We start from the raw sequence: 13,618 nt of genomic DNA on the forward strand, positions 1-13,618 counted from the left end.
TTTGTAACTTTCTTTTCGATAAGCTGTAATGAGATTAAACATCCTTCCTGTTCTCAATGGAGCGTCTCCAGCTAAAGATTGTCAGTGGAGAAATGGCTGGTGACTGTGATAAGCCTGCTTTGTCTGTGTATCTTTCATATCTCTTTCAGCAAGGTATCATGCCTCCTCCCCCCAGATGTGCTCTCTGTGATTCTAAAGCTGATACCCAAGCCTGACGTCATCTTCCTCCCCACCCCCATGATTATTTCCATCCACATTTGACACAGGTCCTTAACTTAGTGAGTGCCTGGGCCTCCAGCTGTGTTCCGTATCCCTGAATGCTTTACTGCTTCTGACTCCCATGCCCACCGTCTTCTGGTCCCACGCAGATGGTCCAGCCCTCAAATGCTGCCCAGTGGAAGAGGAGAAGAAATGCTATTCTATATTCTTATAAGTCCCTGGAGAGCCTCATCATAATGTTGATGATCATATACGGAATGAATAAATTCAGTGACTGTTGATGGTGAAATCTGTCTCCCAGGGCTTCTCAGTAGCCAACAGTCTTGGCATTTGGGGCTGGATAATTCTTTGTCGTGGGAGGCTTTCCTGCACAGCATCCTTGTCTTCTGCCTGCTAGAAGCCAGTAGCTCCCCCAGGTGTCGCAACCAAAAATTGTCCCCACTGTTGTTGAGTGTTCCCACGGGGGCAAAGTCCACTGATTTTCCCAGCAAGGGACCAGGGCTGATTCCAAGCACCCCCTCTGTTCATTTTGTTCTTTCACGATTCTTCATGGGCGTTCTTTTGTTTATTTACTTCATTCATGGAACAAATAGTTATTAACTTTTCTACTTATGCCAGCTTCTTATTCCATCTATGTAGGGGAATATAAGGATGAACTAGGTATCTCTTTCTTCATGTTCATATATATATGAGTCAATTTTGATGTATCATGGTTTACATTCTTTTGATTTTTATCATTATTATCTCGAAAGTTCCCTTCTCTGAATGTCATTCCCAACCTATAGCCCTGGCCGGCGTTTGAGTAATTAGGACTTCTTTAATGAATGTTTTTTTATTTCTGTAGCCTGGGTCTTTGAGGGATGCCCCTTGCAGCCTGGGTCAGTATTCTTGACTTTGACACAGCTATTAACCTTGTAAAATGATAATGCTCTATTAATCTATCAATTTCACCCATGAATGCTTCACCTGTTACAGATATGGCCTCCACTTGTCATTCTAGATCTCCTATTTTCTTGTATTGTGATTCCTTTCATTCTCTTTAACCAGCCACCTGAGGCTTCATTTAATGTGTGCGGTCATTTTTAGTTTTATTCCATGAAACTTCTGTTTCAGAACCGAGGTCAGGCCTAGCAAAGGGATGATCGTTGGACTGCTTTTGGGTGGACTTTTAAGTTAGCGCGTATCGTTTAGAGTGCTCAGGAACTGTGGTATAAATATTGCTGGTGGGAAACCAAATTTATGGCATTTTTCTAGGGGGAGGGAAAGTGGGATGTCTTTCAGGGAGGAGTTTACAGATGGCTCTAAGATGTTGGTAATTTTAATTTTTGTGCTACATGATAGGTACTTGGGGGCTCATTATTTTATTTTCAGGTATATTTTCGTATGCCTGAAATATTTTGTAGTAAGTTTTCAGGGAAACAAGGGCAGTTGTAAGTGTTTTGTTTTGCCTTTCTGTCCCCCACTCTTTTTCAATAGATGTTTAGGAATTAGGCCTCCACTGACTAACCTATCCACATTCCTGCCTGTGCTGGGGTGGGGAGCACGGTGCAATTATTTAAGATTTCTAGCCTTTCAAATCCAGAAAGAGGCACTGCCTTCTTGCCATGTGCGAAATAAATGTGACAGGAACTTATGCTGTCTGCAGGGTGCCCAGGTTCATCTGTGAAGTGGTTAAGATCTGTTAGGAATAAATGTCTTCCCCTAAGGTTGTGAGGAGCCCAGAGCCGCGACCCTGAGTGACAGCCCGTCTGGGCTCTTGGTCTGGAGAACATGGAGGGGAGAATTAAATTGGGGAAGGAGGTGGAGAGGAGGGAGGTGGAGGGGAGGGAGGGGACGGTGGGTGGGGAGGAGCGACAAACCCTCTCCAACACACCCAAATGACCAGATTCATCACAGCACGAAACTTCACAAGTTACGCCCACTCCCTCTGCCAGAAGCCGGGGAAGGCTGCTGCTTCCTCATTTCTGTTACTGGAAGTTTGGAGACGTGAAGCAAGACGGGGAAGCATGCGCGCCGTGCCGAGCAGTGGTGAGCGTTAATTTCAAGCCCATTCTTTCCACCAGCGAATTTCTTTGTGTCGGGTGGCGAGGGGCAAGCAGCCGAGGCGGCTGTGGACAAGCAGAGGCCGATGGGGTCCTGAGCTCGGCGGCGGCGTTGAGGGGACCTGTGCGCCCGGAGCCCCGAGCCCCGCGGAATCGGTGAGCAGCGTCTCCACGCTGCGCCGGGATCCCTGGGGGGAGGGGGGGGGGGACACTGCCTGTGTGGGTCCCGGCTCCAGGGTAAAGAGAGGATGGGGGCTTTGTCAGCCCTTCACCTTTACCCCTTTGCCTTCGGTATCCAGGGATCCTATGGGGAAGGGCGGGAGGGAGGGAGGCCGGGGGATCAGGTTACCCACCAGAGGTGCGTTCTGTCCCCACTGTCCCCGCTGTCTGGCTGCCCGTTCTGTAATGCCAGGTCAGTGCCGTTGACAATGAATCCATTGGGATTCAGTATTTCTGAAGGAATGTTCTGAAGCTGGGGCGCCCGACAGGCCCCCCGGGTCAGTATGGGAATTCTTTAGGGAGGCATCCGAAGTCTTGGGTTTCTCATTAATTTTGTGTCTGATTTAGTTCAGCTCAAGACTTCCTAGCCATTGAGGTGTCATTTGTGTATCCAGAAAATTTTTTTGAAAAGTATGAGTTTTTCTATGGCAGCTGCTTTATCTCCAGGTTGATTGCCTAAGTCAGATTTGGGCGGGGTGGGGAGAGGAAGTTTGGGTGGAGGCTGGCACCCTGGTTGGGATCATTGCAAGCGACACTTAATATATGTTGCAGCAAATGATAAAGTTGGCCAAAGGTAAAGTTTCTTGTAAACATTCTTTAGATTTTATTTTGGAGCCCCTTTTAGAGCTTTGTGGTTTTGCTTCCGCATGAGGGTCCGATGGAAGCTTTTGGGCTAACTTACCCAATTCACCTGTTTCATATCTGATCAACAGGTTGGTGCAGGGCAGTGGGAGCTGTGTGTGTGTGTGTGTGTGTGTGTGTGTGTGTAGTTTAAGCTAATCCTTCCTATGAATTATTAGAGAATCATCTTATTTTTAGGGCACCTTCACAGAAGGGAAGAAATGTGTGGCTGTCATTATGCTGATAGAAAACCAAATTTCATTTTACAAGTGTTTCTCCCAGATCTGGGGTGGGTGCAATTAGGAGGATATCAATAGTTGATTTTATCATCTTCCTGATCCGACAGTGGGGCAGCCTGGCTTTCTCTTGGCACCTTCCATTTGAACTTTGGGGTCAGGGGCCGGGTTGCTGTGGCCACAGTTTTACTTAGTTTACTTCCACCTTCAGCTTCCTTGAAGCTAATGATACAGAAGTAAAATGAAATGACTTTAAAAAAAAATTTTTTTTTTTTAACATTTATTCATTTTTGAAAGGCAGAGAGAGACAGAGTGCAAATGGGGAGTGGGCAGAGAGAGAGGGAGACACAGAAACAGAAGCAGGCTCCAGGCCCCTAGCTATCAGCACAGAGCCCGACGCAGGGCTTGAACTCATGGACTGCGAGATCATGACCTGAATGGAAGTCGCCACTTAACCGACTGAGCCACCCAGGTGCCCCTGAAATGAAATGACTTTTAAAGCAAAGTAGACGCGTCCCGGGAAAGGCCAACAGGTTGCATGGTCCAGGCTGTCACAACCACTAGAGTCCTGTGTTCCTTGAGGGCTCAAGAAAGAGCATGGCATGGAGATGGGAACTTGATGCTCGCGTGAAGTTCTGTGGCCTGCTTCCTCCACCCCTAAGAAGTCTGTAGCAACTCACTCAACAGGAAAGACAACCAAGTTGGATCTCGTGATAGTGCTGGTGAAACTAATAGATCCTTGTTCACATGGAGTTTAATGGAACGATAATCCTCAGCCAGAGAAAGGGAGTATATTATTCATAAAGGTATTTAGAGATCACATGGGACTGTTTCATGTAGACATTTGGAATTAGATTACTTCTCCTATATGAATTGGTAGGTGTAGGTAGGTGTGAGAGAATGTTACAATTTCTGTATCGTTATTTTTTTCCTCAAGGTCCTCTTACCTCTCCCATAAATAAGAGGTTTAGCTCTGATTTTGTGTGTGTGTGTGTGTGTGTGTGTTTGAAGTGGCAGGTTCAATTTGTTTAATAGAAATAGGGCCATTAAGATTATCTTGTTTTAGTAACTAGATAGTCTTTTATAGGAATTTTTCTATTTCATGTAAATATTAACATTTATTGGTAGAAAGTTGTACATAATATCCTTTTATAATATTTTAAAAGACTGTATGGCATCTGTAGAAATGTTTTCCTTTGTCATTCCTGGCATTGGTTATTTGTGCTTTTCTTCTTCTTGGTCAATCTTGCTAATGTATTATCAATTTTACTGGCATTTGAAAGAACCACCTTTGGGTTTTGTTTGTATTTGAAATGAAACATAAACACTGCCTCCTTTCTTAAGTTTACATGCATTTTAAAAATTCTGTGCTGTGGAACACTGTCAAAAAAGATGTTAAGAGCCTTTAAAACTAAGTAACTGAGTCTCCTGGCTGTAAGGAGGCAGACATTCTGTATTCATTTTTATGTCTCTGAAATAATGTTTCTTGGTTTTATTAAACCATACCTGGTGTTCTTGAGAATCCTACCCAGTGCATCAAATTGTTCTAAGATGGTTTTGTACATTCACTGGGGCACACCCTGTGAAATTGTTTTGGAAACTTCTAGCTAGAATTTACATAAGACTTGCTGGTAATTTAATGTGAATTGTAGGTACCCTTCAACCTACTTGACAATACAGATTTATTTTGTACTAGGGCAGAGGAAATTTGCTGTAATGACCAAGAAAGTTTCATTTTGGTTCATATTTAATACATGAGTCTTGGCATTTTAACGTTTTTCTCGGAAAATCTTTCTGAGTTTGTGACCGTGTAAGAACGAGAACATTAGAGCCAGAAAGACCTGGATCTGAAGTCTTTTTTCTTTTAAGTTTATTTAAGTAATCTCTACATCCAGTGTGGGGCTCAAACTCACAACCCTGAGATCGAGAGCCACGTGCTCTACCCACCGAGCCAGTCAGGTGCCCGTGGATCCGAATTCTTGCTCTGCCACTTGTAGCTAGCTCCGTGACTTCCAGAAAGTTGCCTAACCCCTCTGAGCTTACATTTCCCTTCCTGTGAGATGGAAATAATGAAAATTGCACAGGGGGCTGTTGTGAGATTTCTGAGTACTCCTGTAAGGCACCTGGCTGGTGATTTGGAACAAAGTGGGTACTTAATGGGGTGCAGCGCGTTGCGTGTTTTCGCCTCCTGCCCTTTCTGTTGTACTTGCAACCTCACAGCTTCCCTGGGTGCCTGCCTTCCAGAAGTGTGAAAGGTAATTGCAACAGAGTGAAACAAAGCCACTTCTTCCATCTGTTCCCTCCATATTTGGGGCAGATGGGCTACCAAGGTCCCTTTTCATATTTTCAGTATTTTCGTCTTATTATCCTAGTTGATTGGTGGTATACTGGCTGTATATTTTTCCACTACGAGTTTTTAAATTAAATGTTTTAAAAATCTAACTTTATTTTATTATTTCTTTAATGTTTGTTTATTTTTGAGAGAGAGAGAGAGACAGTGTGAGTTGGGGAGACGCAGAGACAGAGGGAGACACAGAATCGGAAGCAGGCTCCAGGCTCTGAGCTGTCAGCACAGAGCCCAACGTGGAGCTTGAACTCAGGAACCATGAGATCATAACCTGAGCCGAAATCGGACATTTAACCGATGGAGCCACCCAGGCGACCCTTCAATTTTTTTTTTTTTTAATGTTTATTTATTTTTGAGAGAGAGAGAGAGAGAGAGAGAGAGAGAGAGAGAGCGCGCACAAGCCGGGGAGGGACAGAAAGAGGTGGACAGAGGATCCAAAGCAGGCTCCATGCTGTCAGCAGCAAGTCCAATGTGGGGCTCAAACTCACAAACCCTGAGATCATGACCTGAGCTGAACTCAAGACGCTCAACCGACGGAGCCACCTCGGCACGCACCCCTTCCACCCCAATTTTTATGTTACCTTCCTGGGATTATTATTTTTGTCTTCAGTTTATCTCACTTCCTTGAGAGTCTCACTGCTCTGTTATTTCCTCCCTCCCTCCCTGCCTCCCAGCCTCCTTTCCCTTGCGTAGAAATGAAATGAGTACTCAGCTCAAACTTGGCAGAGACGGGGCTGTAAGTTAGTGGGGTTGCTTCTCCGAAGGGAAATTGGTAAAATGTAGTTATTCCAGAACTCCAGTTACTCTAAAAGAGATGCTCGATGTCACTAATCATCAGGGAAATGCAAAGCAAAACCACTACGAGATACCAGCTCTCCACCAGAAAGACAAGAAATAACAAGGTTTGGCTGTGGAGAAAAGGGAACCCTCATGCACCATTGGTAGGAATGTAAACCAGGAGGCAGATGGGGCTGAGGATAACCATATCAGGGTTTTATTGCTATAGCATTTTCTGAGAGTGTTTTTCCAGAGCTTAAAGTTCCTTGGTACTTTGGGGGTGTGTGTGGGGGGGGAGTGTGGATTGTTTAATGCTATGGCTGACCTCATAACCAAGAAAGGAAGTGAGAGGCATAGGGTGAGGAAGTTGGCTGGGTAATATTCCTCCACAAAGGAATATGGCATTCTTGAAGTGATCCAACCCTGCGGCTGTTTGCTCTTCTTGGGGTTTGTCAATTGAAGAAGGTCCCGGGGAATATATGGCATGATCAGTTAGTGTTTCTTCAGGTGTCTAATAATGCAAGGTCATGGACTGGGGAAGGGAAGGGGTCGTCAGCTGGGAAAAGGCTTACCAGTGCCATGCCAACATCATTCAGTGCTCTGCTCGAGGAGTGAGTCTTGGCTTACATTTTTTGCGGTGAATCGGCCTCACCAACAGATTGACTAGCTGCCTTTGATCTGGCCCGTCAGCTGTGACCCAGTGTGCTGAGTAACTGTGCTGTTATTTGTATTGGTTGGTGTTTTTATGAGAGTAGGGGACAAGGAGGCGTATAGTCTTCATGAGTGTTTTGCAACATGACGCCTCTGGTTTATTTTGATGCTGTTGCTTGAAAACAAGTGTCAGCATGGTATTCCCTGGTAAAACTTTTGGGGGAGAGATCATCACTCTTGGAAAGTTTGGTTAGGAGTGGGTTTGTGAGATCTGTACTGAAGCATGGAGCCTCATGCAATACCTTGGAAATGTATGCTCCAGTGTTTGAAATCTCTGTAAATTTACTTCTGTAAATCCAGAGATTTTGGTGGGCAAGGATAACTATGGCCAAAGTGCTTTCTCCAAAGCCATGGTCGAATAAGGGCCTGCTAAATACTTCTTTGATTATTAAAATACTAATACTAAATACTAATTTACTGAGCATCTACAACATACCCAGTACTTTTCCCGTGTTCTCTTGTTACTGTCTCAGAGAGTGATACTGCATTCTCTAGAAGTACATAAAAAATGAGCATAAAACCCATTATTTTCCTGTGTCTGCTCTTGTAGGTAGAACTGGTGTGAACTGAGGCCCACATATCTAGACTTGAAAGCCAGGAGGAGAGGAGGGTTGGTACCATGTGGTGTGATATTCTGAATCCTAGTCTCTTATCTAGGACGTGATCGGCCTCTTTGGATGGCACATATGGGGATCTTGAGAGAAGCCTCTTCTCCTTGGGATGGGGTAAGTGAGGCATTTGCAGAAGGTTGGGAAATGAACGTTCAAGTTTTTATTTATTTATTTTTTAAAGTTTATTAATTTGTTTTGAGAGGGAGAGAGAGAGCGAGCGAGAGAACAAGCAGGGGAGGGGCAGAGACAGAGAAGGAGAAAGAGAATCCCAAGCAGGCTCTGTGCCGTCAGAGCAGAGCCCGATGTAGGGCTCAATCTCATGAACCGTGAGGGGTTCAACAGGGGAAACTTGGTATCAGCATGGGCTTTTTCTGGGGCTGTGGCCATGAGATCATGTTACTTTTGATAGAGCTTCCCACTGAAAGGGTCAAGCCGTAAATCTACAACCTTATAGGCACTCTGAGCAGAGAAATAATGCCGCAGACACCTTCCTCCCTCACTTTCCCTTCTGCCAAGTGGGGACAGGGCCATGTCAGTCCTCCTGTACTTCCTGGGGGTGGGGGGAGGGAATGAATTAGACCACAAGGGGCTTTATGACTACACAGACTTGCAGGTATTCTTTTTGTGTTTGCCTTCCTCCCCATGAACAAACCCACCCAAGCCGGGATGTTGGGTGACAACGCCGCACTATTCACCCTTTATCACGTTTTGATCGTATGCCGGCCGATTCAGAGTTTGAACAATAATATGGGACTACCCGCTCGGGGGAGAGGAGGAATCGCAGATGCTTCCTGAGGCACGATCCCCACCGTGTTGTTGTTTTTCTTTTGATCTGACTGTAGTAAGAGCAGTTAGCCTGAAACCAACCCAGTTAGCCTGAGACCAACCCTTTTAACAGATTTTTAAATGTACAATACAGTGTAATTCACTATCGGCACAGTATTTCACGGTGGATCTCCAGAACGTTTTCATCTGGCATCACTGAAATAACGTCTCCGATGATTAGCACCTTCCCACTTCCCCCCTCCCTCTGGCTCCAGGCAAGCACCATTCTGCTTCCATGAGTTAGACTATTTCAGATGCCCCCATGTACGTGGAATCATGTGGCATTTGTCTTTCTGTGACCAGCTTATTTCACATGGCCTCATGTTCTCCGGGTTCATCCACGTTGCTGCAATACTGCAAGACTTCCTTCTTCTTAAAGGCTGACTAATATTCCATTGCACCCGTACCCACTGCATTTTTTTTTGCCCCCCATTCATCCGTTGCTGGACATTTAGGTGGTTTTTACATTTCCGCTGTTGTGAATCGTGCTGCAGTGAACACAGGAGTGCTCGTATCTCTTTGAGATCTGCTTTCGTTTCTTCCCGATGAAAAATACCCATGAGTGGGCTCGTGGATCATATGGTAGTGCTATTTTTAAGTTTTTTGAGAAGCCTCCCTACTGTTTTCCACAGCGGCTGCACGCTTTTGCATTCTGATGCCCACAGTTTTTATAGTTTCCCAGCCGGCGCGGCAGGCCCTGCTTTTGCGGGTCTTGCTGTGACTTGTGCCTCCGGTCTTACCTGTTGCTCTTGAACCAGACCGGCGGCCTTTCCCACTCCGCTCTCCGCGTGTACAAGGCAGCCTGGGGACCTCCCTTGCAGCATGTACATCACACTGGATTATCATAATTGGGTTCCTTGGCTTTTTCAAGGGCTAAAAAAAACTGATATAAGTGATAACAGTACAAGAATATTAGAACAACGGCGAGCCCCTTCGTGGCACCTGCCTTCCGTGCTTTGCCCCAGCGCCTCGGATTCACTTAGCTTTCGTGCATATTTGTTCGCTGCCATGTGCTTTCACTCCCGTGAGGCTCCTTCTTTGCTGGAGGGGCTGCCCTTGGGGGTGGATCCCCCTTTGACCAAGGAATTCCTCTACTTCCAGGGCGGTCCTTAGGCAGGACTAACCATGGGGGCGGGGCACGCGGATTTTAGGACAACTCTGAGGTTTCCTTTGTCCTGTTTCCAGAGAACCCTTCTGGCTTCCTTTTCCTGCTCCCCAACTTGTTTTCTGTACAAATGCTTCCTAATAAATAACTTAGACAGGAGTTCTAACTCTGGCTTCAGTAACTTGTTTAAAGCAACAGAGGTAGAAAGTGGGGAGCTAGCTAGCAATTGGAGCCCCAGTCACCTGACTCCAGGATCTGTGCTCTTAGCCAGAATGTTCCTGTGTGTTTCTGCAAGGCAGGACTGCGTGCCCTCCCTTTTCTGTACATTTGCCTCAGCGTGGATTAGAGGGGCTGCCGTGGGGTATTCCGTAATGACCTGCTTAATGAGCGACTGACTGTCTCGCTGTCCGCAGGCTGTTCCCCCAGTCAGCCCTACCTGAGTCCTGTCTCTGGGCATTTGTCCACTCACTTGCCCCCTAACATGGCCTTCTCTTAGCTCTCTTTCAGAGTCTACCCCAACCTCCTTCCTCCTTGCCGCCTCTCTGGTCTGGCCCAACCTGCTGTCATTTTCCCCTATCGGAATGAGTACTACTTGTATAGCAGTTTCCCCTTATCTGTGGTTTCACTTCCCCCTGGTCCATGGTCAGCCATCGTCCACAATCAGGTGATCCTCCTTCTGACCTGCCGTCTGCAGGTCCTGTAGTAGGGGCGCCTCGGTGGCTTAGTCAGTTAGGCGTTTCCAAGTCTCGGTCTCAGCTCAGGTCTTGATCTCAGCGTCGTGAGTTCAAGTTCCGCACCAGGCTCCTTGCTGGATGTGGATGTGAAGCCTACTTAAAAAAATAAAAGGTCAGCAGTAGCCTAACACTACGTCACTGTGTCTACATCACTCACCTCACTTCATCTCATCATGTGGGAATTTTATCATCTCCCATCAGCACAAGCAGAAGGCTGAGTATAGCACAGTAAGATATTTTGAGAGACCACATTCACATAACTTTGTAAATTACAGTATAGTTTTTAGTTGTTCTGTTTTCTTATTAGTTAACTGTTAATCTCTTACTATGCCTAATTTATAAATCAAGCTTTATCTTAGGTACATGTAGTTAGGAAAAGCCATTGTGTATATAGGCTTTGGTACTGTCTGCGGTTCAGACATCCACTGGGGGTCTCAGAATGTATCTTCTGCAGATGACGGGGGACTGCTGTGTATCTTCTCCCCCACCCCACCATGATTGTAAATCCTGGAGAGCTACCATTGTGTGCCCTGAACCACAGGTAAGTATTTGGCGACTTGACTCTTTGGGGATTAATCAGAACCTAGTCAGAGCTGTCCAAAGAAATGCCAAGGTTGTTTCTAGGTTCTGTGAAATAATGTGGTCAGAGAACAAAATTGAAAAAAAAATAAGCAATGGACAAATCTAAAATTTGTTAGCCCATTTTTGTGTGAGCCCATGTGCACATTTTCATGCTGCAGCTGTCCAAGTTGAACCACAGAGTGGATGTCTCATCCCTTGGCTTCAAGCACAATGGCTAGCCATCCCCTACCACCGCTACCCCCCCCCCCGCCCCCCTCACCATGGGAATTTAAGGAGATTTATGTGATGAATAATGTGGATTTTCTTCCAGTTCTTGGGTTGTGGTTTGACAAACTTCATGCGAATCATGGGTGAAACATGTCAAGTGTCTCCCCTCACCCCACCCATTTGAAACATAACAAAGATGTCTTCCAGCGTCAATATATTACATTTTGCTGATGGCTGCCACCTGTCCACAGTGACCTCCCCTCCTTGGCTGACTCAGACACACTTTGTCTCCTCTTGGGTTTGCCTCCACCTTTATGTCCAGGAAAGAGGGTCAGTCCAGAACTGAAGATACAGAGGAAAAGAAGCTACATATATGTGTGTGCGCCTGGCATTCTGCTAAGTGTTCTCTATCAGAGTATATGACTGATCCCCATGACCATGCCGGCATGTGCTATTCTCTCCAAGTCCAGTCAGAACCCATGTGATCTCACTAAAACCACATATTGTGGTGACCCTGGATTTGAACTGTCTTTTGTTTGACTTCTAAACCCATGACTCTTTCATTCTAATTAGACACAGGTGTTTGGATGATGATTCTCATGATCCTATTAACTCTAGAATTCTGAGGCTCCTGGGTTCTTTTCTGACCTTTTCCTTTTCTACCGTAGCCAATTCCCCTTAGCACTTTGCTTCTTGTGATTTGCTAAAATCAGGATTGCCTGAAATACCATGTTTAGGTGGGGCTTTTTGGGAGTGGGGTGTCCAATACTTGAAAAACTGTAATATTAGGGATCTGACTTTATTTTTAGATAGCCATCCACAGGTGAAACATAATCAAGACCATTCTTTGAACACCCTCAGGAAAGTTAAAAGTTCTTCCTTCTTTTTAAGAAGGAACCTCCCTACCTAGACTGAGGACTTTCTCATCACTGTCTTATCCTGCAGCACATCGAGCCTGAGATGTTGGTGCCTTGGGCCTGACGCAGCAGGACACCCTGGGTCGTTTGGCTCTTCTGTGCCTCTTGTGCCCACATTGCATAAACATTGGCATGGCAGGGACAGATGGCCACTCGGGAGGCTCCTTTGATGTCACATTTGGTTGCCTGGGTGGGGGGTAGGGGTGGCTGTATCCAGTCTCCACAGGAGGAGAAGCTGACTGGGAAATACCTACCTGAGAGTGGGTAAACAAAAGCTTAAGTCCAGAAAGCTAGGGACCCTGGTACGTCCACAGGCCGGGCACTAATGGAGTCAGGTTTACATAAGTGTGTTTAGCTTGGGAGGAAGCCAGTTGGCTCAGAGCAAATCCTTTTCTCTCCGCTCCTAATTGATGCTTTTGGAGTTCTGTTTTCTTATGAGAGAATGTGAATGGTCTGGGTCTGGGGGTGGGGGTGGGGGTGGTGAGGAAAGTGATGGGATTGCAGATAATTACTTTCAGAGCTAGCAAGAGCATTCATTCCTGAGGGCTGGGTTAGCTTTGCTGGAGGCTCCGGTGAAAGTACCTGAAATCCCAAGAGAGTCGAGATAGAGCAGTGGGGGCCCTTCTCAGTGAGAATCGGCTGGTCAGGCAGCATCAGTCTGCGTAATGGGGACTGAAAGCTTCGGTGGAAATAGGAAGGATGGTAATGAAGAACCCCCAGACAAGGGATTGCGTGAGGCAGCCCAATTGTGCCTGAAAGAAACATCCAGAGTTGACAGCATGCGACACTCGAGCGGGTTTTTGGTGGTTTTAGCTTTAGAGGGAACATCGGAGGTAATTACGGTCGCCTACATGCAAAGCAAGCATGGAGTTCAGTCACGGTGGAAAAGCCAAAAGCCACAAGGGTTGATTGAAAGCTTTTCCTACTCTAGCCTCCGGGTAATAATAACCGTTGCTCTTTATTTCTCTAATGCATTTACAGACGTCGCAACAAACCGAAGTAAGGTAATGTATTCAAGTTAACGCAGTGACATCCAGTGTCTGGGCTTCATGTTGATTGGGAGGCGGGAAGGTAGTTCATTGATTTATTCATTTCTTCAAGTCACTCGTTGGGTGGCCCTGGGTATCATCCTTGGAGGTGTCTGTGGAGGGGTCAGTGACGTGTGACACACAGCTCACACTCCCGCAAGGAACTTACAGTGTAGAAGGGGAGAAATGATAACGCCGTGGGAAAGTTCGTAGGGAGCCACCTGAGAGCCATCATCGAGAAGTTTGGTGTTTTGGAAGGGTCAGGACGTTAGCCCTTCCACGGTAGAATGGTGGAACGATCGGGAAAGCTATTAATGATATTCCTGATTTCTGTTGCTTATTAAGAGCTCACTCTCTGCCTGGCACAGTTTTAAATGCTTAATGTGTATTAACCACGTTAATAACCCAATAGCCCACTGAGCTATTAGCATCTCAGT

General features: G+C 46.0%; 1 protein-coding gene across 3 annotated transcripts in view; it reads left to right on the top strand.

The window, feature by feature from the left end:
• Positions 1-2,074: 2,074 nt before the first annotated feature.
• Positions 2,075-13,618, top strand: part of TIAM1 (TIAM Rac1 associated GEF 1) — a 205,277-nt gene continuing 193,733 nt past the window's right edge. The window contains exons 1-2 of one of the 3 annotated variants that reach the window (XM_027041731.2): positions 2,076-2,247; positions 7,830-7,897. The gene's annotated coding sequence lies outside the window, so the exon portion shown is untranslated. Of the gene's footprint in view, positions 2,248-6,775; positions 7,898-13,618 lie in introns of those variants that run through there. The other 2 variants (XM_015075395.3, XM_053220641.1) reach the window with 2 other exon arrangements.

The sequence above is a fragment of the Acinonyx jubatus genome, chromosome C2 (genome assembly GCF_027475565.1).
Source record: "Acinonyx jubatus isolate Ajub_Pintada_27869175 chromosome C2, VMU_Ajub_asm_v1.0, whole genome shotgun sequence".
In the NCBI taxonomy this organism is placed as follows: domain Eukaryota; kingdom Metazoa; phylum Chordata; class Mammalia; order Carnivora; family Felidae; genus Acinonyx; species Acinonyx jubatus.